This window comes from Octodon degus, unplaced genomic scaffold (assembly GCF_000260255.1).
Source record: "Octodon degus isolate 3935 unplaced genomic scaffold, OctDeg1.0 scaffold00055, whole genome shotgun sequence".
Taxonomy (NCBI): Eukaryota; Metazoa; Chordata; class Mammalia; order Rodentia; family Octodontidae; genus Octodon; species Octodon degus.
The window spans coordinates 8,699,167-8,715,898 of record NW_004524631.1 but is presented as its reverse complement, the minus strand read 5'-3'; positions in this window follow the sequence as shown (position 1 = coordinate 8,715,898).

The window sequence follows — 16,732 nt, the reverse complement described above, 5'->3', positions numbered from 1 at the left end:
TACCACCAACCATCCCCAAAAGAATAACTCTTGCTCAACATGCTTATTCCACTACTCTTGCAACTTTCTGAAACCCTTCTAGAAACCCATGTTAGTGCCTTCAGTTACTCTGTCCCAGCTGTCTGGAGGTCCTGCCTTGGTGTGAAACTTTTATCTTCCCTGGTCATTCTGACATGGAGGAAGCTTCAGAAGTCACAGGTGACAGAGATCAGAAGGTGAAAGAGGATACACGGGAATGTTTGGACACACCCATCTTTCTGTGGTTTCAAGGCAATCAGCCATACCGTTCACTGTATTTTTTTTTAATTTTTAAAAATTTTATTTATTTGGTTTAAGATCTCGCTATGCAGCTCAGACTCGTAGTGATCCTACAGCCTCAGCCTCCCCAGCACCGGGATGTCAGGCTTGTACCACCATGCCTGGTTGCAGTGGCCAGCATGGTGGGACGGCATGTGGTACCAGGGATCAAACCCGGGTCCTTGCACATACCAGGCAGGTGCTCAGACCACTGAGCTATCTCCCTGGCCCACTGTATTTATTTCTTAATCACTCCTCATGAAGACCCCCAAACTTCAATTGACCATGTAATTTGATCACACCTCCTACAAAATCTGTTTCGTTTTTTACTTAAAGGCATGTTTCCAGGTTTGAACAGAGATAGTCTTGGACTTTTTTCTATTACTAAGAAATAAAGCAGGTAAGTTAATAACCCATTACTCCTTTAACCTTCCCGGTCATGCAGCCTGGCCCAGTGGAAAACAATAAGGGACTTTCTGGGGTCTGTTGCACTGGCACAGACCTCGTGTCGACAGCTCCCTCTACCCTTCTCATGCGGTCACCTCCCAAAGGCCCCACTTACCAAAAATCGCATGCTGGATTTTAGAGACACAACCATTTCATCTGTCATAGACAAAATTCTTTTTATTCCTTTTAAAATTTAAATTATTGTGTACATTTGAAGTCTTGAAAAGATAATAGTGGTGGATAGTCCAGTGACAGGTCAGATCACCTACTTTAAAAAGAGTATTGAAAGTCAAGCAAACCAAGCTGAAGACGAAGCAATTATCAGTTATAGAAAAGTAAATGGATGGATGAGAATAAAATATACTGACAGGATGCTACTTGGCTTTTAATAAACAATATCTAGACTGAGTATTGTGGTATATACTTAAAATTCCAACTACTCAGGAAACTGAGGCAGGAGTACTGCAAATGCAAGCGTAGCCTATCTCAAAATAAAAAACAGAGCTGAAAACATACCTCAGTGGTAGAATGTTTTCTTTGCATGCACAAACACCTGTATTCTATGGTTCACTGTATCACAGAAAAACAAAACAAAACAAAAGCCCAAGTCAACAAAATCTACATTATAATATTAAAAAAAATTAAAGTTACTTATTTTGGTATGGCATCTCACTACACAGGTTAGACTCATGATGATCTTGTCTCAGCCTCCACAGTGCTGGGATTACAGGCGTGTGACCCCACACCCGGTTTTGGGCTGGCAGCATGCTCCCCAGTTCAGGGGCTAACATAGTATGCAGGCCTAGGGATCAAACCTGTGTCCTTGCCTTGCCAGGCAGGTGCTTAGGCCACTGAGCTATCTCCCCAACCCCTATATAATAATATTGACCAATGACTTGAATAAATATTTTATAAAGATATTGACTACATAGAGAAAAGGAAAAGAATTGAGGAAAAGAAGGAAAATGCAAACCTTCAAGTCAATGACATATCTAGATATGATAAATTTTTAAAAATGACTCAATTTATAAAAATCATCTAAATTGAAAATGAAAATCACTAGTAATAGAATTGGTATTGGTAATGAATAAAAATAAGGGTACTTCTGAATTGTATTACAGCACTTTTATTTTTAAAATTGTGTGGGGACCCCTCCAGACCCCGCCCAGACCCAGCGTGTGATTGAGACTTTCTGCCAAGCTCTTGGGACCCCTCCAGAACTAGCCCAAGCCTGGCATATGGGTCTGGTGTGAAACTCTGCAGCTGAAGTCCTTGCAGAGAGGCTAGGGGCCAGAAGCACCCAGCTAATCCAGAAGCAGAACATCTTGCCAGAGGGGCACAGCAGGTTCACTTCCAAGGGCTGCAGCAGGAAGAAGCTGAGCACAGCAGCCAGACCCACGCCAGGCACATTGGGATGAATTCAAACTTCATAGATCTGCACCCCATAAGCTAAGACACTTTGCTAGACCCAGATCTATAAGAGCATCCTCTCTTTCTCTCATGACTGAGGGGGCAAAAGATAACTGGGGTGAACTAGTCTGCCTGGTAGACCCCAGGTAAATCAAGTGGAGGTGATCAGACAGGATTTAGGGGAACTAACTTAAATACAAATTCCCAATTTAATCTGATTAACTACACAAACATAATGCTTGCTCTTACTGTCTAAAATACAAACTCATTAGTTACAAAAGTTTATCAACTGCTAAATATCACTATCCATTATTAGTGTTCCTAATTGTAGTTCTATGAATACAAAACTATAACTACCTTAACCATATAATCTCTCTTGGGTAAGAATTTTGGTAGGTGCTAAGGTTACAACTGCACCAAAGCTCTAAACCGAAGGTCAGAGGACAGTGCTATACAAAACGACAAAGAGAAGGAGCAAAATGTGATCTCAGGCCCCGAACCCATTCAGAACAAATGCAGGAGACTCTAGTATAGAAGAAATTGGGAATCACACAGCTGAAATAAGAATTAATAACTGCTTCTAAAGAAGACACTGATAAAATGGTGTGTATATTATCATAATAAAATCTTCTGTATTTTAAAATTTGCAAATAACAATATCTTTTGTCCTATGTAAGTAGAAAAGGATATGTTAAGGGATATTAATTAGCTGACAGTTTCATTTAATGGGCCAATGAAACAGGGCTGAGGCTGACACTCAAGAGCAAACATTTGGCCCATTAAAGAGATTCCTGTCTCCAGGAGCTACGTATCACAGGAACCCATTCTAGAAAAAAAAAAAAATTGACTTTCCCTGCTCAGGTTGCTTCTTTTTCATTCCATCTTGTAGACTGCAAGTGACAGAACCTAGATTCCATGTCCTCAGCCTAGGATCAGAGGAGCCAAGAAAAGTGAAATTTCTATATGCAAAGGCACCATGCAAAGTACATGCCACTATCAAAATACAGAGAGGAAAAGGCATTCAAAATATCGAGCAGCCAAAAGTTATAAATATTTAATATACACAGTTATATGAGTTCCTTTCCTAAACAGTATTTTTTTTTTGATCCATGATGGTTTAAATGCAAGCAACATGGATAATTCTAAAAAAGAGAGAGAGAAAATAAAATTTCAATTGGCCAGTCAGGAAGTTACTATGTTGTTATGGTTTGTGTCTAGCTGTCCCCCCCCCCCCAAGCCTCATGTAAGTCATGGGGCCAACGCTGCTGGAGGAGCAGTGCATGGCTCAAGGGCCAGGCCAGAGGACCAGGGAGGGCTCAAGGGGTGGGGCCAGAGGAACAGGCCCGGGCTCAAAGGGTGGGGCCAGAGAAGCATGAAGCATAAAATTGGCAGCACACACTGCCCCCCCAGCCTGTGGCCTCTCTTGGAGGTGTGGAACAGGTCATCCTGGACAAGATGGATCCCCAGACTCTCCTCCAGATCCTGTAATGTGGGGTGGCAGTGTCTGTGATTGAGGCCGCCTCAGACAGAGAGATGTTTGGAGAAGACAGAGGCACTGACCCTCTCTCCTGAGCAAATAAGGCTCTGAGGTCTTGCTATGCAATTCAGAAAAGAAAGTATTCCTAAAATTCATTTGAACCAGAAAGACCTAGAATAGCAAAGGCAATCCTGGGCAACAGAGGAAAGGCAAAAGGCATCAACTACCTGACTTGAAATTGTGCTACAAAGTTACTAGGATAAAAACAGCATGATATTAGGAAAAACTCCCTTAGGATCAGTGGAACAGACTAGAAAATGCAGAGATATGCTCAGCCACCTATAACAAAGGGACCAAACACTTATAACAAAGGAACCAAACTGGAAGAAAGATAGCATCTTTAACAATGGTGATGAAAACATTGATTTTTCCACATGCTGAAGACTAAAACTAGACCCATGTCTATCACCATGCACTAAAGTCAAAATGGATCAAAGATCTAACTATTGGAATGAAGCACTAAATCTACTGCAAGAGAAAGTAGGTAGAAATCATGAAGATGTGGCCGTAGGCAGAGTTCATGAATAAAACATGAATGGCACAGGAAATATTTCAAGGAATCAACAACTGGGATCTCATTTTATTGAAAAAAGTTTATACATCAAAATAAAGCACCAACAGAGTGAAAAGAAAAGCACAGATTGGGAAGAAAATTAAGCCAGTTTTTTCTAGAACATATAAAGAATTGAGAAAATCAGGCCTCCCAAATTCAGAGACTCAATCCAAAAATGGGCATTAGAGATGAATACACACTTCTCAGATGAAGACATACAAATGGCAAATAAATATATGAAAAAATGTTCTGTAGCCTTGGTCATTTGAGAAACACAAATTAAAACAATAGTGAGTTTCTATCTCACCCCAGAAACAATGGCTGTCATCAAGCAATCAGGCAATAACAAATACTGAGAGGGCTATGAGGAAAGAGGAACCCTTTTCTCCTGTTGAAAAATTTCCCAGTAGAAACAAGTACAGAGAGTCCTTAAAAACCTAGGATTAGAGGTCCCATGCAACCCCCTCTATTCCCTTTCTGGGTGTTTTTCCAGAGTAACTGAAAACATCATATCATAGTGATATATGTGCACCCATGTTTACAGTAGCACAGTTTGTCAGAGCTAAATCTTGGAAACAACCCAAATGTCCATCAACTGAGGAATGGATAATAAAGATGTGATATTTTTGTATGAGTACTACTCAGCTACAAAGAAAGATAAACTTTTAGAAAAAAATCATGACAAATAAGTACTCAGACAAAGGTCTCAGGTCCTCATCTCAGTTCAAGAAGCCAGTATTTATAATCCCAAAGTTACGTTACTGGAATCCCATCAAGTTGATTCCAATCTACCACTTACAATGCAACCCATGGGGGATATAAAGACACTAAATTACATTTTCAATCATTGGGGAGTAAAGGATCCCTAAGTCCAGCCACAAAGATGGCTTTCCAGAATCAAGAGACTGAACCAGGGCCTCACCCAGTTTTTATTCAGTGGGGAAGTGGCTTGAGGAGGACTGACTGAGAATTGTGGGAAAGAGACTACTGTGAGCTGAGCTAGGTGGGTGGCCTAAATTTACCTCTGCGATATGCACAGAGTATATGCAGAGAGAGTAATCTGCTTTATGTAGTATCTAATGTTTTGGTTAAGTCTGGTGCTTCAGCTTTGGTGTAACCTTTCAAGCCCCAGGAAGTCATAGCCTCTGTCTCGAGGCTCGATCCCAGCTGGCAGCGCAGAGCATTAGCTTTACCATCCCATCTGAACCCTGGCTCACATTAAAGAGCAGCAGATATACAGCTTACCAGGGAAACACGCACGCCACCTTCAAAGACTATCACCAGCACCTCACCTAGACCAATTACATTGCTTAAGGCCAATTGAAGGATAAAAAGAAGTCCTAACCAGCTCTGTACATAACAATACAAGGAAATAGGGCCAGGCTCAGTCAAAATGGAGACAGTCGCTCTTCTTTCAAGGAGAGCTGCTCAGGTGGTCCTCCATAACAGCTCACTCTGGCCATGGCCGTGAATGCCTGGAAAAGGGCCTTGCGTGTTGATTTTCAACTTAAAACTACATCCTGTTGAGTAAGACAATTTCTGAATGTATTGGTAATTCTTTCAAAGGTTGAATAACTACAGCTGGGAAACATGGGGGAGCCACACTGCTAAAGTATGCCTTTGATTATATGATTTTAAGAGACCAACTAGGAAATATAAGTCAGAAATCTTAAAATTGACCCTATACTGTGGTGGTGAAATCTACCTGTGAATTTGACTGGGTCATGGGCTGCTCACAGATAAGCATCATTCTGATCATTTCAGTGTGGGTGTGACAAGGAGGAGGCCAACGTTGAAGTTAGTAGACTGCTGTCCCTAGTGGAAATGGGCCTCATCTAAGCAGTCAAAGTCCTAAACAGAACAAAAAGTTGCCCCACCCCTTAGACAAATCCTCTGCCTGGTGGCTTTGAAAGTAGGATATCAGCATCTTCCTGCCTTTGGAATTTAACTGAACTTACTCTTCTTGGACCTTGAGATTGCCATTCTTCAGACTAAAGCCACACTGGCTCACTGGAAAACTTTTCCAGAGATTTGCATTTCATGGAAAATTATTTTCTGCCCTAAAATCTTTTCTGTCACAAATATTTGATAACTTTTACATCATAAAAAGTGGTTGTCCTCAATTTCTATCTTATTGACTTTGCAGAGCTTGACACTTGTCAGTATCCTTGGTCATAGAAACCAATTCATTTTAATAAATCTCTGTCCACATATATTGTAGGTATACACACATCTATATACACATAGTACATTCATATGTCTTAGATTTACATCACACACCCATGTCACATATATTTATAAAACAGTATGTATGTATCCTACTTGTCCTGTTTTGCAAGAATCCTGACTGGTCCACAAGCTTTGGCTTTGAAGTTGTACTTCTAGGAATATACTTTGGGAAATTGCTAAAACTGTACACAAAAGTGATAGATAGATAGATAGATAGATAGATAGATAGATAGATAGATAGATGACATAATAAGGGAATTAAGGAAATATTATTTATGATGGTAACAAAGTGGGGAGAATATAAGCATGCACAATAGTTTTTTTGTATCATGCTATTAGATCAGTGACCATGATATAGATATATTTATTTAAGTAGAAAGTGTCATAAGATATTAACTAAAATGATTATTAGGATTCATACATGTTTGAATCACAGCTTAAAAATGTATATGGATTTGTACATAGAAAGAAAACTTTTTTTAAAAAATGTTAAAGAACAAAATAGTAAAAAGATAAAAAGCATTAGAAATGATACAAAATTTCACTAAACAAAGAAATAGGAATTCAACAATGTTTTCTGTATTGCATGATGTTTTCTTCAAAACAGTTTTTTAGGTTACTGGATATAAATGTGTAAAATTGATGGAAAAACTCCAAACCAAAACAACAAAAAAGTTGTAGGAGTGAAGTTTCTAAGGTCTGTACTCCCATCAGCACTGGAGGCTGAGGCACAAGTGCATCAACTTTGAGCCTAGCCAGACAACTTATCGCTTCTTAGCCTTTTGGCTAAGATCAAGTGCAGACAACTTAACAATTTAATAAGCCCTGTCCGAAAAAGCGATCAAAAATGAGGACTGAGGGTGCATCTCAGTGTGAGGGCCTTGGATTCTTCCCCAGTACCCTAAACAAGACGCTTCCACAGTGAGTGTATATTACTGTTTGTAAAACATGATGAGAAAGTCAAAGGGGTCATGACATTGCAGAAAAACTCTAGATTTGGTGTCACATTACCTGGGTTCTAAACTCAGCTCTCACTACCCTGATGTGGTGGATGAATCATTCTGGTCTCTCTTTTGGTACCTAGATTACTGTGCAACAGAACTCTGAACTCTCCCAGACCCGATCAGTCTTCCTTGAGTTCATGTTTCTTTGCGGTCCTTGGTGATATTTCTAAGTTTCCACTTTAGCTCAGCTCAGGAACCTAAAGAAGCACAGCATTGTGGCTTTTGGGTGATTCCAGGGTATGCTGTGACCTTAATTTAGCTCAGTCCCAAGTTTGTGCTGCTATCCTGCAGGTGTACAGAGCACGCATGGCTTTGCAGCGCCTTTTGTGCAGTCCAATGCCTCGCAAGAGAAGGAATGGCAACCAACAAAAGGAGCATGACCTTAGTCAGTCCCTGAATCCACATACCAAATCTAATTTTTCAGCATATTTTATTCACCAATCAGACAAACAAAAGCTGTTCTAATCCGCAAAACTCTTTTTAGTTCCATGTTCATTAGGAAAGGTAACATGCATAATGTAGAGCAGTCATGCCAAAAAATATAGAATTGAATCACCTCTTTCTTTCTTCCACAAATGTTTCACAAATGACATATTCTAAAGTCAAGATGATTCTAAGTAAAACAGTGAAAAGGGATGAATTTTCTTCACCATTGTCCTCATAATCAGAGACAGTGGTGTTCTACCTGGTGATCATTTTAGACAGTTTATAAATTATAACTTACAATGAATATGTTGTCATAGAAAAAAGGGGGACAAGCTAAGCAACAAGAAACAGAAAACAAGGATTTAATGCTGGAATTCAATTTGGAACACAATTAAGGTGATCCAGGGGCTTAATATTTCATTTGTCTAATAATATAATTCTAGACTTACTGGTGATTAGATGTAGAATCATTTCCTGTCTCTTCTAATAGATAATAACTCTGACACTGTGTCCTTTCACAAAATGCCAAAGGACCACCTCTGTGCTCCAAGAGAAAAACAAATGGCACATTGTCAGAACTACCTAATTCCTGGATCCTTACACTGATGTAGTGGGATACTCATTTTTTTAATTCAAGAATTCTGATAACATCCTTGGATAAGAGTATATTGCTTTATCATGAAAAATCAATTATATTCTTCTTTAGAAAGGAAGATAAACAGACTCAGTTTAATACATAACTGGGAACAAAGTGTAAAATCTCTTCAGAACCTATGTGCTTGGCCTTTTTATATAGAGGGAAACAACTGGTCATCCCAAGATATTGTCTTGTTTTCTGTTCTCTGATCCTTCTTTGCTTCTGATCACCCACATATTCTAGAAAGCTATAAATCTCCAATGAAATGTCAAGTCAGATTAAGGTAATATAGAGCATTCATAGGTGGGAGAGGACTGTGGGATTTTTATTTCTGAAAGAATCATATAGTAGCATGTTTTTTCAATTGTTTCATGAATTAACTATAAGCTCCAGATAATAGATGGATCATACAACATTCCTCTGGATATAGTCATATCTCTTAGGAGTTGAATTTTACATAGTTTTGTAAGAATAAGAAATGAATATTCAAAAATACCATGAATAGGAAGTGAAGGTAGTACCCATGACTCCAAAAGTTTGAGAAGTGTAATGTTCCATGAAGCCTTATATGCCATCAGGAAGTAATTGTGATAACCCAAGAATGATATATTTTTCTTTTAATTTATGTCTATTTTTCAAGTGGCTATTAATTTACTAAAACATACATACTTATTAAGGTTTTTTCTACCTATCTACTTATTACAATGAATTGTCAGACATTTCTTTTGCCCAAGGATGCTATAGAAAAAACCCTCTGAAAGTTTGAAGGTCCCATAGAGGTAGGAGTAAATGCTGCCTGTAATCTTCTACTTTTCAATACAGCTCAGATCAATGTTTTGTCTTTTCAGGCATAGCTACACATCAACTGTTTGCAGGGGCTGGTGAGATTGGTATTTAATTTCACTGAAGCAGAAATGCTAAAATAAATTGTAGGTCATTAGGATATTTTCAGCCTACTGTGAAATTCTTGCTGTCTCGTGTTAAATATCCGTCACCTGAGGATAGCCATCTGCTCTTTACAATTCTCATTTGACAGTTTCCTTTCTTCTTGCCAAAAGTATTGGATGGATAATGGCTTGGTTCACAAAATCAGGATGCTTTTGGATTGCCTATTGTGCATGCTTATTTATAGCAATATTTATTCTATTGGATCTCCTTTATGCATTTCTCGAAACAAAAGATATATGTCTCATAAGTATAATGTTTAATTTCTAGTCGTGTTGCAAGCTGCAAGTACCAAAGAATACTCAGCCTCTCAGCCTCTCTGCTTAAATTGGAAAGCTAGGAAATAAATATTCAAACTTAATCAGTTGCTCATATTAAAAATAAAACATAAAAATCTCAATTTATAATTGCTTATGAAAATTCTGCTTGTATTTATTCCAAGGCTTTGCTCTTCATTTACTCTCCGGGATAATTTATCCCTCCTTACTGATGCCAGATGATAAAATCGATGTAGCAAGTTCCCATATTTCTAGCTCCCCTTCCACGCTTTCTTAATGACAGGCGCACCTTCTGAATTGCCTGTACATCCTACATGCCACCAAGTAAACTCAGTGTCTCATTTAGTCACTTACTTTTATTCTTCCTTTTTCTCTCCTGTATTATTGGAAGTTGAACAAATCTTCAATTCAATTAAGACACAATACCTAGCCTCTTTTGTTTTCCGACAGATTCTTATTACGTTTCCAAGGCTGGGTTCAAGTTTGTGACAGCTGCCTCAGCCTCCCAGCATCCTGAGATCACAGGAATGGGCCAGCTGGTCCAGCTCTTTCCCCAACCCCCCTACACACAGCTAGTGTGTTGCCACGTGTCAGAAATTTATCTTTTCCATTCATTCTCTGTTTCTCCTATACCTTTCTGGTTCAGGCCTTTAATCCTTCTTACACTAGTTCAAAAATGACAACCAGTTAGCGTAATCTTTTTAAGATTAACACAGGCTCATGCCAGAGCTCTAGTTATTCTCCCATAGTTTGATTTTGTATGTTTTTCCCTTTGTTGGTTTTATACACTTCATCTCAACCCTTTTATCATCTCCATTTATAATACCTCAGCCTTTTGGAATCTCAGGTTCCACAGCCTCTCCTCAACTCAGAGTCCTTCTTATGCTCTTTCCTCTGCCTAAGTAACTTCCTATTTGCCCTTCCGTGAATTTTACCTTTGAGATAGTCTTAGGGTTCAATTGCTTAAAGCCTCTCCTTTTGAGCAGGAATCCAATATGCATGGCAAGGCGCTTCTGCAGTCAGCCACAACTGTCACACTTTGCCTCAAGGACTGAGAACATGCCCTCACTTCAGTTGAAATCATGCTACAGCTGCTTTCAGATCTGGAGAACAAAATAACTTAAATATAAAGCCGTGGTGGTGCAACACCCTGTGCTAGCTACAGCACTGGAAATCTCAATTTTTCATTGGCTTGGGGGAAAGAATTGATTGTGAAGTACTTGAAGATGTTATAAGCAAAATCCTTTATTAAGAAGAAGAGTTTCAGAGCCATAAGTTACAATTTAAAATCTAAAGAGGAAAATTTCTGTACACTGCTTGCATAAACTATTTTCTTTCCACATTCTATAGATTCAAGATCTACCTCTTTGATCACTTTTTTAGTATCTTTATTGAATCCATGCTATGTTCTATCCCTCTGCTAGCTCCAGAGCGCAGTCCACCTTCAGGAAAGAGGAGGGGCCCTCTTTATCCAAGTATCAGTCAGTTATTTGCTCTGTGTTGATCCAGGGTTTGAACGGTTAAGTACAGCCAGTCAAAAAAGGCTAGCACATCTTTTTATCCTAGGTCAGTATTTAAACAAGATTGCATCTCTTAGCAGCAGATAGCCACAGCAATCTTAACGTGGGTACACCATGCTTGTAAAACGTATCTGGGACACTATCAGCTTTTATTGCAAGGTGTAAATAAGAGTTGTAATCTTGGAAGTGCAAACATTGCATAATTCTAAGTCAGGCATGGGTCTGAACAGCATATATATTGTTGTGGAAGTGGACAAGAATGCACAGAGCTGGCTTTAACAGTGACACAGTTTGAAGTGATGGAGACAATGATATTCCAAACTGGAATCTACTGGGTTGATCACTTTCAACATTTGTCTGTTCTTGAAGAATACACAGCCAAGACAGGCTCCTTGTATTGAGTATCTTGGGACTTTTGATTGATTTGGAGAAGAGAGAGAGGCCCTGAATCTCTAGGACACCTCTTCTATGAAGAGTGAAGATGCCTGCATAAATAACAATGCAATACTTAGCCCCTTCAGCTATTGAAGAGTCCTTGCCAAGCATGGGCCGGAGAGGAGGAGGTTAGCGTGAGATGCAGGAAAGCTGCCTGCACCTGCCTCCTCCTCCCCTGAGACTAAGTGATAATGTGGGGAAAGGTAGCTGCTAATCAGGTTTTACATCATGTTAATCTCCGCACCTACAATGAGTGGAAAGGTACAAGAAAAATGTCCTCACTTGTCACACCTAGATAACTTTGTCCATTTAAGCAGGAATTGTTTAGAATGTCAAATAGACATGGGTGATTATGTAAATACCTTAATAAAAATAATGTTTAATATTTTCAACATTGATTACAGTAAAAAAAAATTTTCAACATTGACCTAAATTTTTCCAAAATTCTGATACTATTTGCTTCTATTTTATTCAGCACTAGTAATATTTGAATTCTTGAAGGAACATGTGGTTTTTATAGGTCCATTTTTCTTGTAACTACTACAAAATTTTGGGTTTTCTTTGTGTGTGTGTGTGTATTTTAGAGAAGGGTCTACAGGGTGTTCTCACTACTAGATTGGACTCATAGTGATCCACCTGTTTACGGCCTCCCCAAAGCTGGGATTATAGGCATGCACCACCACACCTATTCTCAATTGCCTTCTCAGTGTGCCCTGGGGGCAGGTATAGTAGGCCCAGGGATCAAACCCCTGGCCCCTTGCCTGCTTGCAGGTGCTTTAATACACTGAGCTATTTTGCTGGCCCTAAAGTTTTGGTTTTAATGTTTAAAACATTTGTACTAAATTACTGTTAGTTCAATAGGAATATCTTTTGGGTTTTACTTTAATTTATTTATGTATTTGGTACAAGGTCTCACTACACAGATCAGACCATAGTGACCCTCTTGTCTTTTGCCTCCCCAGCGCGGGGATTATAGGCATGATCCACCATGCCTGGCTTTGGTAGTCAGCTCAGCATGCCCAGGAGTGGGGCTGGCATGGCAGTCAGTACAGGGGATCAAACCCTGGGCCTTGTGCTTGCCTAAGCAGACACTTAGTCCACCAAGCTATCTCATCAGCCCTGTTTTACTTATTTTTAAATAAGGAATATATCCATATAGTTCAAAATTCAAAAGTCGAAATACAATGGTGAAAGATTATGCTTTTGGCCCACCCTGGCTCACAAGAGCAATTGTGCACATCACACCTTTAGGTGACAGCCACTGCTACATTACATATGGACATGGTAGGAATATTTACATACAGAACTTAGTCAATGTCATGAATTAAGTTTCCTCTTACTCCAGGGATAGTTAAACATTTCCCAGAATCATGCTGGAATCATTTTAACATAACTCCCTCATTTCCCTTCATACTTGCAACAAATATAATTTGAGACTACTGGGTTATATTTTGAAATATATTTTGAGTGCATACCTGCAATAAATAATTATGTATATATTCATTTCTCTCCTTTTATACAAGTTGCTATGCTGTTTTACTTCTCGTTTTTGCTGAGAGCATTTCATAATTGGAGTGAACAGAATATTTCCTCATTCAGTTTTTTTTTTTCTTTTTTTAAAATTTGGTACTGGGTCTTGCTACACAGCTCAGACTAGTAGTGATCTTTGTTTCTCAGCCTTCCCAGCACTGGGATTACAAGCCTGTGTCACGCCTGATTTTGGTGGTTGGCTCAGTGCAGGACTGGCACAGCATGCAGTATCAGAGACCAAACCCAGGTCCTTGTGCTTGCCAAGCCGATGCTTAGACCTCCGAGCTATCTCCATGGCCGCCTTATTCAGTTCTTTTGTGGGTATGTGTGCAGGTTCTCCCTATGAAGCTTGGACTTGTAGTGATCCTCCTGTTTTCAGTCTCGCCAGCACTGGGATTACAGAAGTACACCACCACACCTAGACCCCATTGCTGGCTCAGTGCACCCGGGGCGGGGCTGGCGCAGTATGTGGTGCCAGGGATCGAACCTGGCCCTTGTGCTTACCTAAGCAAGAGCTTAGTCTGCTGAGCTGTCTCGCTGGCCCTTCATTCAGTTTTTAATGACTGAAATATCACCTACCATATCATCTTACCAAAATTTTTATCTAACTCAATTTATGAGCTTTAGATGGATTTCCACCTTGGAAAAAAGGCTGTGGTCAATGATCAGTTTGCTCACTGTTTCCCTTGCATATGAAGCAGTGCATTTTTAGAATAAGTTTTTAGGATTTTTTTTTCTCTAAATGCCTTCAGGGTAGGTTTGCCTGGCTTGAGTTGTGGGATTCGAACCACAGCAACCTGAGCCTGACTGCTTTGTTGAAGCAGCCACTTAAAGATCTGAGCTACGGGGCAGGCCCCCTAGAATAAGTTTTTAGCAATAAAATTGTTCTATATAAAGTCATATGAAGAGTTTCTAAATTTTGGGTGATGAATATCAAATTATTCTCCACAAATATTTCATTTTTCACTTCTAGCAGTACTATTTGAAATAAAATAATTACAATTAAATTCAAACTATGTTGTCATGTAGTCAATATAAAGTTGTTTGATGTCAGGGATAATGTTTTATATTATTCCTCAATAAACGTAATAAATGCAGGATGCCATCGTTTCATTAAATGAAAAGTTTTCTTGGCTGGCGAGATAGCTCAGTGGACTACAGTGCGTGTTTAGGCAAGCTTAAGCAACTGCAGGGACTGTGGTTCGATTCTGGGCACATGCCACACCGGCCCTGCCTCCAGGGCAGACTGCGCCAGCCACAGAGTCCTGGCATAGTGGCACACACCTGTAATCCCAGCGCTGGGGAGGCTGAACACCGGAGGATCACTACGAGTCTGAGCTGCCTAGTGAGACTCTATAACAACCAAATACCTTTTTGTAAAAAGGTTTCTTCAACTACAAATCTCTTCTACAACTTTGTTCTACTTGTAGTGCTTTGTGGAAAATGGTTCCAGTCAAAACTTTTAGATAAAATCATAAGATTTGATATAAGATAATATACTTTAGATTCACTGCTCCAAATTTCTTTTCTAACTTATTATTGCCATGGTCAGAAAAAATGCATAAAATGACATGGAAAACTTCAGTTAGGCAGTGATTTATCAGAAAGACCAAGAGCATGCATTTAAAATGCTCATCTTGAAAGGAAAAGAAGGAATAAGTTTTTTAAAATGACTTTACCATATTTCCAACAAAAGAATCAAAATCTGTCTTTTGCAGGAGCAATCCCATAGGCCAAATAAAATCATTCACCCTTGTAACTTTAAACAACAAGCTTCTATGCCTAAGGAGAAAAGGGCATTTTCCTGAGAAGCTTTAAAAAATAATGACACACGAAAATTGCTCATGGTCCATTCTCTTAAGACTTGTTTCATGAAAATGAAATGATAAATGCACCATTGCAAATGCCAAAATCTTTAAATAATTCTTTAAAAAAAATCCTAAATAGACAGGCAAGCTACATTTTCATAAAGAAAACTTTAAAACAAAGTATATCTACGTTTTGTATTGTATTATTTTACTTGAAAATCTCAGGCAAAATGCCAGTGGAGTTGTTGGAATAAGCTTTTCAGAAACAATAGGCAAGAAATAGAAGATGCACAATGTTTTTAAAATGAAATAAGGAGAAACACAAAGGTGAAAGTCAATGTTTCATATCCACTACCAGGATTTAGGTTGCTGCAATGGTCAAATTTTTTTTTCATCTTCTATTTTTTTCACTACATATTTTTAATACATAATGATTACATTCACTGAGGGTAGTTGGTAAATGCAAACAACACATCTTAATTCTTTTCACACCTCCTTCCCCTCACTTCCCTCTCAATCTGGCCATCATTTTGTCCTTTTTCCATTTGCAAAAGATTCTTATTTTCTATCTTTTATTTTGCTCATTATTTATATTTTTGGTTACTTATATAAGAGCAATCACATGATATTTAAGGAGATGTGCCTGATTTCTTTCACTTCACTTTATAATCTCAAGGTGCATCCATTTTCCCAAAAATGACTTCAACTTATTCATCCTCACAGCAGACTACTAGTCTACTGTGTATAAATTCTATGTTTTTTTATCTATTCACTTGTGAATTAGTGTGTAGATAGCTTCCAAGATTAAGCTATTATGAACTGTGCTTCTGTGAACATGTATATGCATATATCACTGTAATATGAAGTCTTCAGCTCTTGGTAAGATATCTAGAAGGGAAACAACTGAGTCAAATGGAATTTCTAGTTTTAGTTTCTTGAAGAATCTCCATGCTGATTTTCATAGTGGTTGCATTACTTTACACTTCCACCAACAAGGTAGGAATGTTTCTTTTTCCCTTCAGACTTGCCAACATTTGTTATTATTTGATTTTCTTGATGAAGGCTATTCTTTCTGGAGTAAGAAGGAAAATCAGCATTGTTTTAATTTGTGTTTCTGTTATGGCCACTGATGCTGAGCATTTCTTTATGTATTTGCTGACCGTTTGTATTTCTTCTCCCAAATGTTTATTCATTTCACTTGGCTACTTTTTGATTGGATGTTTTATTTGGGGTTGGCCTAATTTTTTGAGTCTTTTATATTTTCTGTATATTACTCCTCTGTCTGAGGTAGTGCTGGCAAAATTCCTTCCCATTCCCTAGGTTGTCTCTTCTATTGGTAGTTTCCTTTTGTATGTGGAAAACTTTTAAATTTGAAATAATCCCATCTGTTGTTTTTTGATATTATTTCTCATGTAGTTCAACTTGTGTTCAGAAAGTTCTGATGTGTGCTTATGATTTCAAGAGTTTTATCTATTTTATCTTTCAGTAGTCCATCTATTTCTGTTTTAATATTTAAACCTTTGATCCATTTTGACTTTAACTTAGTACATAAGAGATATGGGTTTTGTTTTGATCTTCTTTCTGCATGTGGATAGGCAATTTTTCAAAGATAATTTGCTAAAAATTCCTATTAAATTTCTCCAGCATGATTTTGGCCCCTTGTGACCTCAGTAACT